The 16,787-nt window shown below is 43.2% G+C and overlaps 1 pseudogene; it reads left to right on the forward strand.

Moving 5' to 3' along the window:
- The first annotated feature begins 507 nt into the window (after nucleotides 1–507).
- Nucleotides 508–626, forward strand: LOC135051396 (5S ribosomal RNA; annotated as a pseudogene).
- Nucleotides 627–16,787: the final 16,161 nt, after the last annotated feature.

Raw genomic sequence — 16,787 nt, forward strand, 5'->3', positions numbered from 1 at the left:
ATCCTATATTATATACAACATTCTCATGTACAGCTAAATGTGATACAGTTACCAGCATCACTGTTGCCCTGCTTTCTCTCTCTTTTAGTATACTGTTACATGTGCACAATACATTGTGTCAGTCAGCACACAAGCTGTAATCAGCAGAGAATTACAACTTAGGCTAGACACATCGCTTCTTTCTATCTTTCTTCCCAATTGTGATATTTACCAATAGCCTCTAGTCAAACCACTTATGTTTACATCGTTAAGACATAAATAAATACACGTACTTACTTTGTGGCCGGGACCCGCCCACTTTGTATCCATTTTTCCACTTTTTTACTATCTTACTATCTTTTCAGGACTCTCACTAGTGATTCAGAGGTATCCAACCTCTGCCTAACACTGGCAGCAGATCCACTCATTTTTATTTTCACTTTTTCTGCTAATATATTTATATCGTCTTCTGATATTTCGTGAACTCTCATCAGTGATCCCAGATCAGCAGAGATCATTTCACCCCAATTCTACTACCATACCACACTGGAAACGCCCGAATCCATCCAATCTTGGAAGCTAATCAGTGCTGGGCTGAGTCAGTACTGAGGTGGGAGACTTCCGAGGAAGACCCAGTATAGTAGAGTACAGTGATGATTGTTATGCTCAGTGCCTAACACTGACAGCAGATTCACCTCTTCTTCATCTGGTTCCTGTTTTGTTCATATGTTTGTAAATCCAGTCATCAGGACACAGAGACATGTAAGTTGACTGCTGTGCTGTTTATTCCCTCCAACTCCAGGCACACTTCCCACTGGACCACCCACTTCCCAGCATTCCCCTGGTCCCAGGGACCATCACTAAAGATTCAGGCTTACACCTATTAGTAAGGGAGTGTCTACAAATATTAAGACACTAACATCACATCCTCCTTTCTCTAAAGATAAGCCCTGTACGCTTCAATGCAACAATTAACAACGTCATATTAAGAACGTCATCTAACACGTTTCAATGAGTCTCTCAGGTCTGCGTATTTCCCTTTTGGGTCTTTCATACACAGTCTGTGTTTCATCGACCATGTTGGACCTTTCTAGAATCGTGGTGTGTTCACCATTATCAGGATCATCATACATGTCAGATAAAGGGTATTCTTCAGTCATGTTGACTTCATTATGGTTAGGCTGAGATCTTAAATCCACCTGATTTCTTCTTACTTCCGTTCCATGCTCTGTACGTTTAGTATAAGATCTTGGTGCTACTTGTGCTTGCACAATACCTTTCTGCACCCAAATACCTTTCTCGTGATCTCTGAGACGGACTTGGTCACCTGATTTTAGATCAGATAAGCTTTTTGCTCGCCTGTCATGGAACAGTTTCTGTTTCGCCTGTTGATGTTCCTTACTCAGTCTGACCAACGCTGAGTTATGTGTATTAAGCAGTTCATCATGTATCGGGAGAATTGCTCTAATCCTCCTTCCCATCAGCATTTGTGCAGGAGAAAATCCATTCTGTTAAGGTGTACTGGGGTAGATTAAAAGACTTTTGTAGAAATCTTCTTTACCTTCTTGAGCTTTTTTCATGAGACTCTTTACAGTTTTTACTGAACTTTCCACCAACTCATTTGAGCGTGGATAGTGGGGACTTGACGTAGTATGGACAAATTCCCACTCATCAGCAAATTGTCTAAATTCAGCACTGGAAAACTGAGGACCATTGTCAGTGAACACTTCCATAGGAACACCATGCCTTGCAAAGATTGACTTCATGCAATTGATTATGGCTCTACTAGTAGTTGTATGTAGTGTCTTCACCTCAGGGTAGTTAGAGTAATAATCAGTCACGACAATGTACGTTTTCCCATTACAATCAAACAAATCTGCGCCAACTTTCTGGTACGGTCTCTCTGGCACTGCGTGAGGATTCAGTGGCTCGACTTGTTGTTTCGATCTATACGTAAGACATAATTCACATGTAGCTGTAGTCTGTGCTATGTCTTGGTTCATTCTTGGCCAATACATAACTACACGCGCTCTCCGCTTACATTTTTCTTCTCCTAAGTGGCCTTCATGTATCTTGCACAGCATAGTTTTTCTTAGTCGTGCAGGTATGACAAACCTATTGCCTTTGTAAATAATACCATCGACAACTGTAAGGTTACTGCGGTACATCCAATAATCATGGATAGACAGCGGGCACGCATGTTTTTCTGCTGGCCAACCTTTCAGAATGATATCTTTCAACACTTTCATTGTGTCATCTGTCTCAGTTTCTTTCCTAATCTGTTCTTGTCTTGTAAGAGACACTGGTAGAGAAGCTATAATCAAATTAACATAGGCTTCTATCTCTTCATCCATCAGACTTTTGGAACCTTCACTTTTGGCCACAGCACGAGAAAGTGTATCAGCAATGTACATGTATTTGCCAGGACAGTACAGCAAGTGTACATCATATTTCTGTAGTCTGATAAGCATTCGTTGAATTCTCATGGGACAGTCATGTAATGATTTAGTCATGATAGCTATCAATGGCTTGTGGTCAGTTTCCACTGTAAATGTTTGACCATACACAAACTGATGAAATCGCTCACATGCATATGTGATCGCTAGAAGTTCTTTTTCTATCTGAGCATACCTTGTTTCAGCACTTGTCAGTGCTCTTGATGCATAGATTACTGGTTGCCATGTATCCTCATGTTCTTGTAACAGCACTGAGCCTGGGCCAAATTGTGAAGCATCTGCTGAAATTCTTATTCTTTTCGCAGGATCAAAGAATTTTAGCACTGGTTGCTCTGTAATGATCTGTTTCAAGTTTTGACAACTTTCTTCTTGTTCATGTGACCACATCCACTCATTATCTTTGTCCAACAACCATCTAAGAGAGGCTGTTCGTTCAAAGAGTTGAGAAATAAACTTTCCTAAGTAAGTAATCATACCTAGGAATCTTCTGACGTCGTCTTTGTTGTTAGCACGTTCCATGTTCACTATGGCTGATATTTTCCTTGGGTCTGGTTTTACACCTTGATCCGAGACCACGTCGCCCATAAAGGTAAGTGTATTCACGCCAAATTCACATTTGTCCTTGTTTAGCTTTAGATTCACTTTCTTGACAAGTTCCATTACTTGTCTCAATCTAGAATCATGTTCATCCTTTGTAGATCCCCAGACAATAATGTCATCCATCATTGTTTCAACACCTGGAATATGTTCAAAAATCATGTGTATCTTTTTGTGATATACTTCTGGAGCAGACAATATTCCGTATGGTAGTCGAAGAAATCTATATCGACCTTCTGGTGTATTAAATGTACAAAGTTTTGAGCTGGCCTCATCTAGCTTCATTTGCCAAAATCCTGAAGATGCGTCCAATTTACTGAACCATTTTGCTCACGCAAATTGCGACATGATTTCATCTCTGGTTGGTAGTTTGAAATGTTCTTGTTTAATAGCTTTGTTTAAATCTCTGGGGTCTAGACATATTCTGAGTTGTCTATTTTTCTTTTCAACAATTACTAAGGAGCTTACCCATTCAGTAGGCTCATCAACTTTCTGTATCACACCCAAGGCTTCCATGCGATTTAACTCTTGTTTCAGTTTTTCTCTCAGCACAAACGGCACTTTTCTACAGGGGTGTATCACTGAAGAAACTTGTGTGTCTATATTTATTTTATGCTCTCCAGGCAAACAACCTAGACCTTCAAACAAGTCTCTGTATTCTGTAAACATCGATTTGCAGTCATCTTCTACTTGTGATGTCACCATAAAAACTTTCTTTAGCAAGCTTAGTTTCTCACAGGAACTTAATCCTAGAATCGGTTGCACATTTTTATCCACAATCAGTAGAGATGTTTTAAACTGTTGTCCCTTATATTTCAGTGTCACTAAGCATGTACCTTTCACAGGAATTTCCTCCCCAGTGCACCCTGTAACTTTCACTTTGGCTGGGTGAATTTTAGGTTTTACTCTAAAAGTCTTATAGTCTTGAAATGATATTAAATTCACCTGCGCACCAATATCAATCTTAAAGGGAATGACAATCTCGTTCACAGTTAAAAGGACAATCCATTCTTTCTTATCTGCACTGCAAAGTTCAATGCAATCCACAAAGAATTCCTCTGTTTAATAGCATGCACTTTGGTTTCACTTTTAATTTTACAGCATTTGGCAAAGTGATTAAGTCTACCACATTTCATGCAGGTTTTACCATAAGCAGGGCACATTTTAGGATTGTGAGCATTTCCACATCTACTACACATTTCCTTATTAGACTGTGGCTTCGACTGCTTCATTCTTGAGAATGGAGGTTTGCATGGCTCTGTTTTCTGCACTACATGCACATCAGCTTCCTTGTGTAACTTTTTGGCTTGAAATCTAGTTATTTCTGCAGATCTACACATAGTCACTGCCTTGTCTAGTGTTAGGTCTTGCTCTCTCAGCAATCTCTCTCTGAGTCCACTATCAGGTATTCCACAGACAATACGATCTCTAATCAGTGAATCCTTTAAATCACCAAACTCACAGGTTTTACTGAGTGATTGCAGCTCTGTAACATACTGATCAAATCCATCTACAGACTTCTGATCACATGTGAAAAACTGATATCTTTCATATGTCACATTTTTCCTTGGCACAAAGTAATCTTCAAACTTTTGCATTATAGAAGATAGCACCATATTATGCCCCTCAGCAAACTGAAAACTATTATAAATGTCCAGTACACCCTCTCCTATCACATGGAGGAAAATGGATGCCTTCGTTTTGTCAGCCTCTGAATCAGCTCCACATGCAACAAGATATATATTAAACCTTTGCTTAAATCTTTTCCAGTTTTCAGACAAGTTACCAGACATCAGCATGCCGGTTGGAGGAGCTAGTTTATCCATGGTTACTCACTGTTTGAAGATAGGAGCACACGGCAGGCTTTGCAGACACTGAGTATCCCAGCCACAGACTTCTGCAAGATTCTTTCACACTCTGAGAGCACTAGCAGTCCAAGTTAAACTTCTTCTGACACCATGTTTTGGTCATATGTTTGTAAATCCAGTCATCAGGACACAGAGACATGTGAGTTCACTGCTGTGCTGTTTATTCCCTCCAACTCCAGGCACACTGCCCACTGGACCACCAAGTTCCCAGCATTCCCCTGGTCCCAGGGACCATCACTAAAGATTCAGGCTTACACCTATTAGTAAGGGAGTGTCTACAAATATTAATACACTAACATCACAGTTCCATTCTGTTCTTTACCCTCTATCTGTGGCGGTTAACAATATTTTGTCTCAACAAATATACATTTACAATTGATGCTCTGACACACAGGCAATTTTTGACATCTAATTCTGTACAGCTACGTACAGGCATATGGTTGAAACAAACCCTTGAATTTATTGTATTCTCCTATTAAGGATAACTATTGTAACCAGTCAGACCTATCCCAGACAGCATACATTTGTTATTTAATGTCCATAACTATTGTCATTTGTTATTCAATGTTCATGATTGTTATTATTACCAATACACCAAACTATTTACTTTTACTATGAAGATAATAAAATGTAATACATTTTAATAATTTTTCTGATCTTTATTTCTAAATACTATCATTTATTTGATATGTTAAGAGTGCACCCAAAATTGAGTCTTCTTTTCTCCTTTTTTGTCTACATAGTTCAACATTGACTCAGGGTGCACCGCCAAAGCTAAGATGCAATAGAACAGGTGTGTTTTCTGTACTCTTATCACTCTATTTTGGCAATTACAGTTTGATTGATTACCATATATAATAACCTGTGCGGTATACCTCGAGTGTAAACATAATATGTAAGGCGCATTATGTTTATAAGGACATTAATAATGTGTGTCATATGTGTAAGAGGCATTACTGTGTGGTATTATGTGTATAAATGCATTTATTAATGTGTGGCATTATGTGTATAAGGTGCTCTACTGTGTGGCATAACGTATAGAAAGGGCACTACAGTATGGTCTAATGTGAATAAAGAGCAATAAGCAGAGCCGGATTAACTATGGGGCAGGTGGAGCTGCAGCTCCAAGCCAACCCCATCGAAATAGTCCCACAGAGTCTGCCCTTCAGCTGCTGCTGTAGACAGGAAAAAATACCTTTCCTGCTACAGCCATCGGCCGTCCGAGGCCCTGCCCACTGAAACTTGGCAGTGTGGAAGGCTTCACTAGCGGTCTCCTGCGCTGTGCAAGATCGGCGCCACCTCCTCCACAGCTCTAAAAAGAAGCCAAGACCGCGCAGCCGGGTGACTGATCCTGAGGCTGAGGTGTCAGTGGCAGTGCTGCTGTACTGGCTGCTGCTGCTGAGAATCGGATTGCAGTAAATTCTGGCTGCTACTGATCAGGGACGGTGCCCTTCCCTGCAGTCAGAGCCTGAGACAGTGCTTCTCTAACAGGTATGAAGGCACCTACAGAATATTTTACCAAATATATTTTTGAAACACATTCATACAATTCTCATTGTGATAATATATATATATATATATATATATATATAAGAAGGCAGAAGTACGGCACTCACAACCACTTCGCAACCAAAATAATGACAGGAAGCACGTTTGCTATACGACGTTTCAAACTCTAATTGAGTTTTTCATCAGGTAAACATTTACCTGATGAAAAACTCAATTAGAGTTTGAAATGTCATTATTTTGGTTGCCAAGTGGTTGTGAGTGCCGTACTTCTGCTTTCTTGTATGCTTCATCTGTAAGGGCACCAAACCCAGCTGTATATATCTCGTGGAGTGCCGGGCCTGCTGTATTATATATATATATATATATATACATATATACAGTATGTATGTATGTTATATATATGTACTGTATATGTGTATGTGTTATTGTGTTATACATATATATATATATATATATGTATACAGTATATATATATATATATATATATATATATATATGCTGGAAGAAAGAATGTACAGGTGCGCTGGTGATCGTTAGATGAAGGTATTCAGTTCACAGTAAATGAATCTCTGTGCTGTTGCACTGGTGTGTCTAACACCGCTGCAGATCTCCAAAGCCGCTCAGGACTCCTTGAGCAAGTGTAACTGGAAGCAAAAATCAGGAGAACGCGCCCATAGTGCAGATAAATTTATTTCAAACAGCGGGTAACAAAGGACATTTCATGAATAATGAGAGACCCGTACCCTATAAGACCCACTCTTTGGGCCAGTTTAAACACGTCAGAATCCACCAGGCAAAACACCAGACCTGCTGTCATCACAGACCGGACCAAGCACCGCGCCGGAAAAAAACAACCCGTCAGGTCACTCGCAAGGATGCAGCCGGGATGTATGAGCCGGGAGTAGGATGTCACAACTGAGGGCCTGAGCTGACGGGAGGCAGCCTCGGTTGTAGGGGCTGAGATGTACCGGAACCTGGGAGGTTGTATCAGACCCCTGGACATGTAAGTAACATGAATAATAACTGCCCGAAGGCGTGACCACGACAACTTGGATAAAAGTCAATGATGTTTATTATCACAACTCCGCAACACAGCAGCAGTAAAAGAAAACGTAAAAGTCAGCAAATAATAAATACAGTTCCTGGGTACTACAGGATGGCAGGAGCCACAGGGCACTGGTAGTGTGAGATAGTTCTTATGATCTTCTAGATGGAAAGTCCTTACCAGGCCCGACTGTAGCAATGGAGATAACCCAGGATTGTGCCAGCTGGTGTTCCAGGAAAAGCTGGGTTGCTGAAGGTAAAACAGCTGCTGTGGATACTGGCTGGAACCAGACTGTTGTTAGCACGGAGTGGATACTGGCTGGAACCAGTTAAATAATAAATGAACTTGGGAGCGATGAAATATGAACTGAAATGTAGAACTTGAGAGCGGAGAAATAATAATACCGGTGGAGAGTGGTAAAGTGTAGAAAGGACACCGGCCCTTTAAGGGAAGCTGTACTCTGCTGGAAGCTGAGCTGGAAGCAGGTAATGTTGTAGCTGGAAACAGATGAATCCACAATGGATTGGAGAGTCAGGCTACACCGCAGGTGGAATGCTGGTGCGGGTCTCTATGGTGGAAGTCTTGAGACAGGAGCTGGAACCTGGAAGACAATCACAGGAGAGAGACAAACAGGAACTAGGTTTGACAACCAAAGCACTGACGCCTTCCTTGCTCAGGCACAGTGTATTTATACCTGCAGCAAGGAAGGGATTGGCTAGGCAATTATGCAGATTAACAATACTGACAACAGATTGGAGGAAATGATCAGCTGACAGAATCCAAGATGGCTGCGCCCATGCAGACACTTGGAGGGAAGTTTGGTTTGTAATCCATGTGGTAATGAAAACAGTAATGGCGGCGCCGGCCACTGGAGACAGGAGACGCCAGGCTGACAAGTGCACATCCAACCACGCGGACACAGCGGAGGCCGCGGCTGACGTAATCGCCACTCTGACACTCTGCATGCAGAAGCTCAGGGACGGCGGCGGAGGCCGCGGGAGACGCCATGCCAGATGTAATAAGGCGTTACTGTGACAGCGTCTCAGAGAGACAGGAGAGGATGCAGGAATGTGAACATTAGGATAACAGATGGGATCCGGTCCTGGAGCGCTGAGCCAGCCTTAGGAGGCATCTGATGGGTAAGAAATGGCGTCCAGATACCCGGATCGTGACAGCACCCCCCCCCCTTTAGGAGTGGCCCCAGGACACTTCTTTGGCTTTTGAGGAAACTTGGAATGGAATCTCCGGACCAAGGCAGGAGCATGGACATCAGAAGCATTGGTCCATGAACGTTCCTCAGGACCATAACCCTTCCAGTCAATAAGATATTGTAGTTGACCGTAACGGTGACGTGAGTCCAGGATCTTGGCCACTTCATACTCAACGCCTCGTTGAGTTTGGACTTTCGGAGTTGGAGGAAGTGAGGAATGAAACCGATCAGCGGTTTCAACAGGGAAACATGGAATGTCCTGGGTATTTTTAAGAAGGGAGGCAACTGGAGTCTGTAAGCAACAGGATTGATGACTTGTTCAATCTTGAAAGGACCGATATAGCGAGGTGCAAACTTCATACTGGGAACTCTTAACCTCAAATTCTTCGTGGATAACCATACCCGATCACCCACCTTGAGAGCAGGAACTGCTCGACGCTTCTTATCCGCAAACTTCTTGTACCTGAACGATGCCTTGAGCAGAGCTGATCGTACGCTCTTCCAGATATTGGCAAACTGATGCAAGGTGATATCCACTGCGGGAACAGAAGTTTCTGGAAGCGGTTGGAACTCAGGAACTTTAGGGTGGAATCCAAAGTTAGTGAAGAATGGTGTTGAAGCAGATGAAGAATGATACTGGTTGTTATGACAGAACTCGGCCCAGGGAAGTAATTGAACCCAGTCATCTTGAGAGGAGGACACATAGATGCGGAGGAAGGCCTCCAAGTCCTGATTCACCCTCTCGGTTTGACCATTGGTCTGAGGATGGTAAGCCGTGGAAAACTTTAGCTTGACTTGGAGGACTTGACATAAACTTCGCCAGAATTTGGCTGTGAATTGAACTCCTCGATCTGAGATAATTTCTTCAGGAAGACCGTGGAGTCGGAAGATCTCTTGTATGAATACTTGAGCCAACTTGGAAGCTGACGGAAGACCGGTGAGAGGAATGAAGTGTGCCATCTTGGTGAACCGGTCAACTACCACCCAGATGGTATTGAACTTGTTGCACATGGGTAAGTCTGTAATGAAATCCATCGACAAGTGGGTCCATGGTCGACGGGGAACGGATAGTGGAACCAGTTGCCCCGCAGGCGACTGGCGGGATACTTTATGTTGGGCACACTTTGGGCAAGATGCAATAAACTCCAAGACGTCCTTTTTCAGAGTTGGCCACCAATAGGACCTAGAGATAAACTCCAGGGTTTTTTGGATACCTGTATGTCCGGCAAAACGGGAAGCATGGGCCCAATGCATGAGCTTCTTCCTTAGCATCGGCTTCACAAAACTTTTCCCTGATGGGGGCGTAGAGTCCATCCTTACCGTGGAGAATGCCAACGGATTTATAATAGGATGCTTGTCTGAAGACTCTGACTCATTTTCTTGCTCCCATGAGCGGGAAAGGGCATCGGCCTTGCGATTCTGAGAGCCCGGACAGAACTGGAGTTTAAAGTCGAACCTGGAAAAGAAAAGTGCCCATCTGGCCTGACGAGGGTTGAGACATTGTGCGCCCTTCAGGTATAAAAGGTTCTTGTGGTCTGTAAGTATGGTGATTGAATGAGAAGCTCCCTCCAACAGATACCTCCACTCTTCTAGAGCGAGCTTGATGGCTAGCAACTCCTGGTCGCCAATGGCATAGTTGCGCTCAGCTGGGGAGAACTTCCGGGAGAAGAAACTGCAAGGGTGTAAATGGCCATCTTTAGCCCTCTGAGATAACACCGCTCCTACTCCAACGGAGGAGGCATCCACCTCTAGGATGAAAGGAGAGTCGATGTCAGGCTGTTTCAGGACAGGCGCAGAGATGAACCTCTGTTTTAAAAGATGAAAAGCTTGCATGGCTTCTTCAGACCACTTGGACGGGTTAGCACCCTTCTTGGTGAAAGCAGTAATAGGCGCCACAATGGTGGAAAAGTCTCGTATAAACTTTCGGTAATAATTGGCGAACCCTAAGAACCTCTGGACCCCTTTGAGGGTTAAGGGTACCGGCCAATTCTGAATTGCTTGTAGTTTCTCAGGATCCATCTCTAGTCCGGAACCGGACACAATGTACCCTAGAAACGGAATGGACTTGACTTCAAAGACGCATTTTTCTAATTTGCAATAGAGATGATTGACACGGAGACGGGACAGAACCTCTTTAACCCAAAAACGATGTTCCTCTAAATCGTTGGCAAAAATGAGGATATCGTCTAGATAGACCACGACATGACGGTATAGAATGTCTCTGAAAATCTCATTGACAAAATGCTGGAAGACAGCTGGAGCATTGCTCAATCCGAAGGGCATGACGAGGTACTCATAATGTCCGTCACGGGTGTTAAAGGCGGTCTTCCACTCGTCACCCTCACGGATCCGGATGAGATTGTATGCACCTCGCAAGTCCAGCTTTGTAAAGATGGTAGCTCCGCTAACTCTGTCAAAGAGCTCAGTAATCAGGGGTAAAGGATAACAGTTCTTGATGGTAATGTCATTCAAACCTCTGTAGTCGATGCACGGCCGCAGACCACCATCTTTCTTTTTTACAAAAAAGAAGCCTGCGCCGGCTGGGGAAGAAGAAGGTCGAATGAACCCCTTTGCTAGGTTCTCTTTAATGTATTCCTCCATAGAATGCGTCTCAGGCAGAGACAACGGATAAGTTCGGCCTCGAGGTGGAACCTTCCCTGGAACGAGATCAATCGGGCAGTCCCATTCTCTATGAGGAGGAAGGATATCAGCAGAAGCTTTACTGAACACATCCGTGAAATCTTGATATGGAGGAGGTGGAACATCAGACGACCTGGGGGAGGAAGAACAGACAGGCAATACTTTAAACAAACATGTCTCTGCACAGGAGGAACCCCATGCCAGGATTTGCGTAGTCGTCCAATCAATTGTAGGATTGTGAAGACGGAGCCATGGAAGGCCCAGGACCACAGGATGTGTGGCTCTTGGAATCACTAAAAGTGAAATAAGTTCGGAATGAAGAACTCCCACTCTCAGACGAACTGGTAGAGTCCTTAGAGCAATAACAGTATCAAAAATGTTACTGCCATCCACGGCAGTTAAGGAAAAGGAGGAAGGAAGTCTCTCGGTGGGTAGGAACCACCGTTTAACATAGGCTTCAGTAATAAAGTTCCCAGCTGCTCCGGAATCAAGGAGAGCAATGACGTTCCGATAACGTTGAGCAACTTGAAGCGAGACTGGGAGATTACAATCATGAGGAGATGGAGAGGAGATCATTACTCCTAGCCGGCCCTCTCCTGGGCGAGCTAGGGTTTGGAGTTTTCCCGGACGTTCGGGACAGGCATTGATGGTGTGAGACGGAGCTGCACAGTAAAGACAAAGAGACTCAGAGAGACGTCTTCGGCGCTCAGCAGGAGTTAAACGGGAACGGCCAATTTGCATGGGCTCATCTTTAGATGGTGACAGTTGACGAGGAGGAGGAGCAGAAGATTTTGGAGCAGATGATCTTCCACGCTCAGTTGCTCTCTCTCTGAAACGTAAATCAACTTTCGTGCAGAGTGAGATTAGCTCATCTAACTTAGAAGGTAAGTCTCTGGTAGCTAACTCATCTTTAATAAGCTCAGATAAGCCATGCCAGAATGCAGCATACAGGGCCTCGTCGTTCCATGCCAGTTCGGATGCCAGGATCTGGAACTGTATCAGATATTGTCCTACAGTACGTGACCCCTGGCGTAAACGGAGAATCTCGGATGAAGCTGAGGTTACCCGGCCTGGCTCGTCGAAGATGCGCCTGAATGTTGACACGAATGCAGTGTAAGAAGATAGCAGGGTGTCGGACCTCTCCCATAACGGTGATGCCCAGTCAAGGGCGGAGCCACTGAGAAGAGAGATGATGTAGGCAATTTTTGTACGGTCACTGGGAAAATTGCCAGGTTGTAGCTCAAACTGAATCTCACACTGGTTGAGAAATCCCCTGCAGAATCTTGGAGATCCGTCAAATTTTGCTGGCGTTGGAAGATGAAGACGTGGAGCAGAAATGGGTAAGGTGGGTGGGGTTATAGCTGGAGTCACTGTGGTTGACGCACCAGATGCGCCTGATCCACGGAGAGTTGTCTGAATCCCATCCAGCCGAGTAGAGAGATCCTGGAGACAGCGGATGATGTGGCCCTGTGCAGCCTCCTGATGTTCTAGTCGGGCTGCCAGTTCTTGCATCGGCCTGGCCGCTTGATCCTGGTCTCCGGCTGGATTCATTAGGTCAGTGCTTACTGTCACAACTGAGGGCCTGAGCTGACGGGAGGCAGCCTCGGTTGTAGGGGCTGAGATGTACCGGAACCTGGGAGGTTGTATCAGACCCCTGGACATGTAAGTAACATGAATAATAACTGCCCGAAGGCGTGACCACGACAACTTGGATAAAAGTCAATGATGTTTATTATCACAACTCCGCAACACAGCAGCAGTAAAAGAAAACGTAAAAGTCAGCAAATAATAAATACAGTTCCTGGGTACTACAGGATGGCAGGAGCCACAGGGCACTGGTAGTGTGAGATAGTTCTTATGATCTTCTAGATGGAAAGTCCTTACCAGGCCCGACTGTAGCAATGGAGATAACCCAGGATTGTGCCAGCTGGTGTTCCAGGAAAAGCTGGGTTGCTGAAGGTAAAACAGCTGCTGTGGATACTGGCTGGAACCAGACTGTTGTTAGCACGGAGTGGATACTGGCTGGAACCAGTTAAATAATAAATGAACTTGGGAGCGATGAAATATGAACTGAAATGTAGAACTTGAGAGCGGAGAAATAATAATACCGGTGGAGAGTGGTAAAGTGTAGAAAGGACACCGGCCCTTTAAGGGAAGCTGTACTCTGCTGGAAGCTGAGCTGGAAGCAGGTAATGTTGTAGCTGGAAACAGATGAATCCACAATGGATTGGAGAGTCAGGCTACACCGCAGGTGGAATGCTGGTGCGGGTCTCTATGGTGGAAGTCTTGAGACAGGAGCTGGAACCTGGAAGACAATCACAGGAGAGAGACAAACAGGAACTAGGTTTGACAACCAAAGCACTGACGCCTTCCTTGCTCAGGCACAGTGTATTTATACCTGCAGCAAGGAAGGGATTGGCTAGGCAATTATGCAGATTAACAATACTGACAACAGATTGGAGGAAATGATCAGCTGACAGAATCCAAGATGGCTGCGCCCATGCAGACACTTGGAGGGAAGTTTGGTTTGTAATCCATGTGGTAATGAAAACAGTAATGGCGGCGCCGGCCACTGGAGACAGGAGACGCCAGGCTGACAAGTGCACATCCAACCACGCGGACACAGCGGAGGCCGCGGCTGACGTAATCGCCACTCTGACACTCTGCATGCAGAAGCTCAGGGACGGCGGCGGAGGCCGCGGGAGACGCCATGCCAGATGTAATAAGGCGTTACTGTGACAGCGTCTCAGAGAGACAGGAGAGGATGCAGGAATGTGAACATTAGGATAACAGATGGGATCCGGTCCTGGAGCGCTGAGCCAGCCTTAGGAGGCATCTGATGGGTAAGAAATGGCGTCCAGATACCCGGATCGTGACATAGGAGAACGCACGTCTGGCAGGCCCCTCCTCTACGCATTTCGTAGTTACTTCGTCAGGAGGTTTGGCCTGTCAGACGTTAATGGGGGCTTTATACCATAAGAGGTTGTCTTGCCAGCTAAATCCAATGATTAGCCGCACTTGTATAAGGTCTCCTCCATTGTTCACAGCTAATATAAAAGTACAAAAATACTAGTATATAATAAAAAATATATGATAAAAGATACATAATCGCTAATTACTAAAAAGAACATGTTTAGAACATTTTTAGAAACATTTTTAGAAACATATATTACACAGTGTGTGTTACATAGAAACAAATGGTTTTGTACTATTTAACCCATTCATTTCACACTTGTTCTCAAACACAGAGTTCCAGTAAGGAACTGGGATCAAAATAAGGGAGAATCTGGTTTGAGATTAAAATCCACATTCTACCCGTAGAATCAAAAGGTCCCCACATAGAGATGTTTAGTCAAATGATGAAAAAGGATTTGGAAACTCTTGATATTCCTGTAAAGAAAACTAATAATCTAAGTAAATCTGAATACCAGGCACTGAGGGGTCTGGCAACCAATACGGACATAGTAATAAAAAATGCTGACAAGGTTGGTGGGATAGTCCTTATGGATAGGGAGTATTATGTGGGAGAAGCACATAGGTTACTTAATGATTCTGATTCATATTCCAAGCTTAGTGATGATCCCACTAGTGGATTTTTAACTACTCTGGAAGGCATCCTGAAGGATGGCCTAGCCACTAATAGTATTTCAATCAGTGAATATAATTATTTATTGAATCAGCACCCACGGATTGCAACTTTTTATCATATTCCCAAAATCCATAAGGAGTAATCCCACCACCCAGGGAGACCCATCATTAGTGGTATTGGGTCACTTACATCTAGAATCTCAGAATTTGTGGACTGTTATACAGGTTGAGTATCCCATATCCAAATATTCCGAAATACGGAATATTCCGAAATACGGACTTTTTTGAGTGAGACTGAGATAGTGAAACCTTTGTTTTTTGATGGCTCAATGTACACAAACTTTGTTTAGTACTCAAAGTTATTAAAAATATTGTATTAAATGACCTTCAGGCTGTGTGTATAAGGTGTATATGAAACATAAATGAATTGTGTGAATGTAGACACAGTTTGTTTAAAGCACAAAGTTATAAAAAATATTGGCTAAAATTACCTTCAAGCTGTATGTATAAGGTATATATGTAACATAAATGCTATCTGTGCTTAGATTTAGGTCCCACCACCATAATATCTCATTATGGTATGCAATTATTCCAAAATACGGAAAAATCCGATATCCAAAATTCTTCTGGTCCCAAGCATTTTGGATAAGGGATACTCAACCTGTATTAAGAAATATGTTTATGGTCTAGACTCTTATATGCAAGATACCACTGCTGTCCTGTATACATTGAAAGGATTACAATGGCAGGAATCTTATAAATGGTGCTCTATAGACGTCCAGTCACTTTATAAGTCAATACCACATAAAAAGGGAATCTTGGCAGTAGAGGCCCAACTTAGGGGTGATCCTGAGATCAGGGATGAAAAGTGTAATTTTATATGTCAATGTTTAGAATTTGTACTCAAGTACAATTATTTTACATTCCCGGAAGAATGTTACGTACAGGTGTGTGGGTCAGCTATGGGGAGCATTTGAGCCCCAAGTTTGGCGAACATCTATATGGGACAATGGGAGACTGAAACACTACAGGGTGAGTTGAGATCTAAAATTGTCATGTACAAAAGGTACATAGACGATTTGATGATCGTTTGGAATGGTGACGAAGCAGAATGGCAAGATTTCTTGGAAGCAATAAATGTGAATATGTACAACCTGAGGTTCACGGGTACTTTTTCCCCCAATAGGTTAGAATTTTTAGACTTGGTTATATCCACTGAAGACTATACTAATACAGGGCAGATTGAAACCTATACACACTTTAAAAAGGTTGATAGCAACAGCTATCTGGACTTTAACAGCTGTCATCTCCCCCAGTGGAAGGATAATATACCGTACAGATAGATTCCAAAAGAGGGGTTACCCTGAAGATCTCACACAAAAAGCTATGCTGAAAGCTAGGGAGAGGGAAAGAGAGTCTTTATTAACATATAAAAATAAAAACAAGGAAGAGCGTAAGATCTTTTGTCCATTGGTCACACAATTTAGTACTAGCTATAGAGACTTGAAAAAGATAGCTCCAAAAAATTGGAAGATCCTCAAATTGGATCCGATTTTGGGACCTGAGCTACCTAGGAAACCTGATATTATCTATAGAAAGGCAAGAACGGTAAAATCTATAGTGTCAAAAAGTAAACTTGAAAAAGTCCAGGCAGAGAAAAAGGATAATTTCCTTGCATCAACAAAAGGCTTTTTTCAATGTGGTGGTTGTAAAGTCTGTTGTATGGCGGACAAGGGTGCCAAAAAGATTATGGACAAGAATCCATCACGCTATAACACTATTCAATCCTTTATAAATTGTAACACCAGCTATTGCATTTACGTTCTAATGTGTCCTTGTGGTCTTAGATACGTTGGAAAGACCAAAAGAGTATTGAAAATTAGAATATTGGAACA

Source organism: Pseudophryne corroboree, chromosome 2 (genome assembly GCF_028390025.1).
Source record: "Pseudophryne corroboree isolate aPseCor3 chromosome 2, aPseCor3.hap2, whole genome shotgun sequence".
NCBI lineage: Eukaryota > Metazoa > Chordata > Amphibia > Anura > Myobatrachidae > Pseudophryne > Pseudophryne corroboree.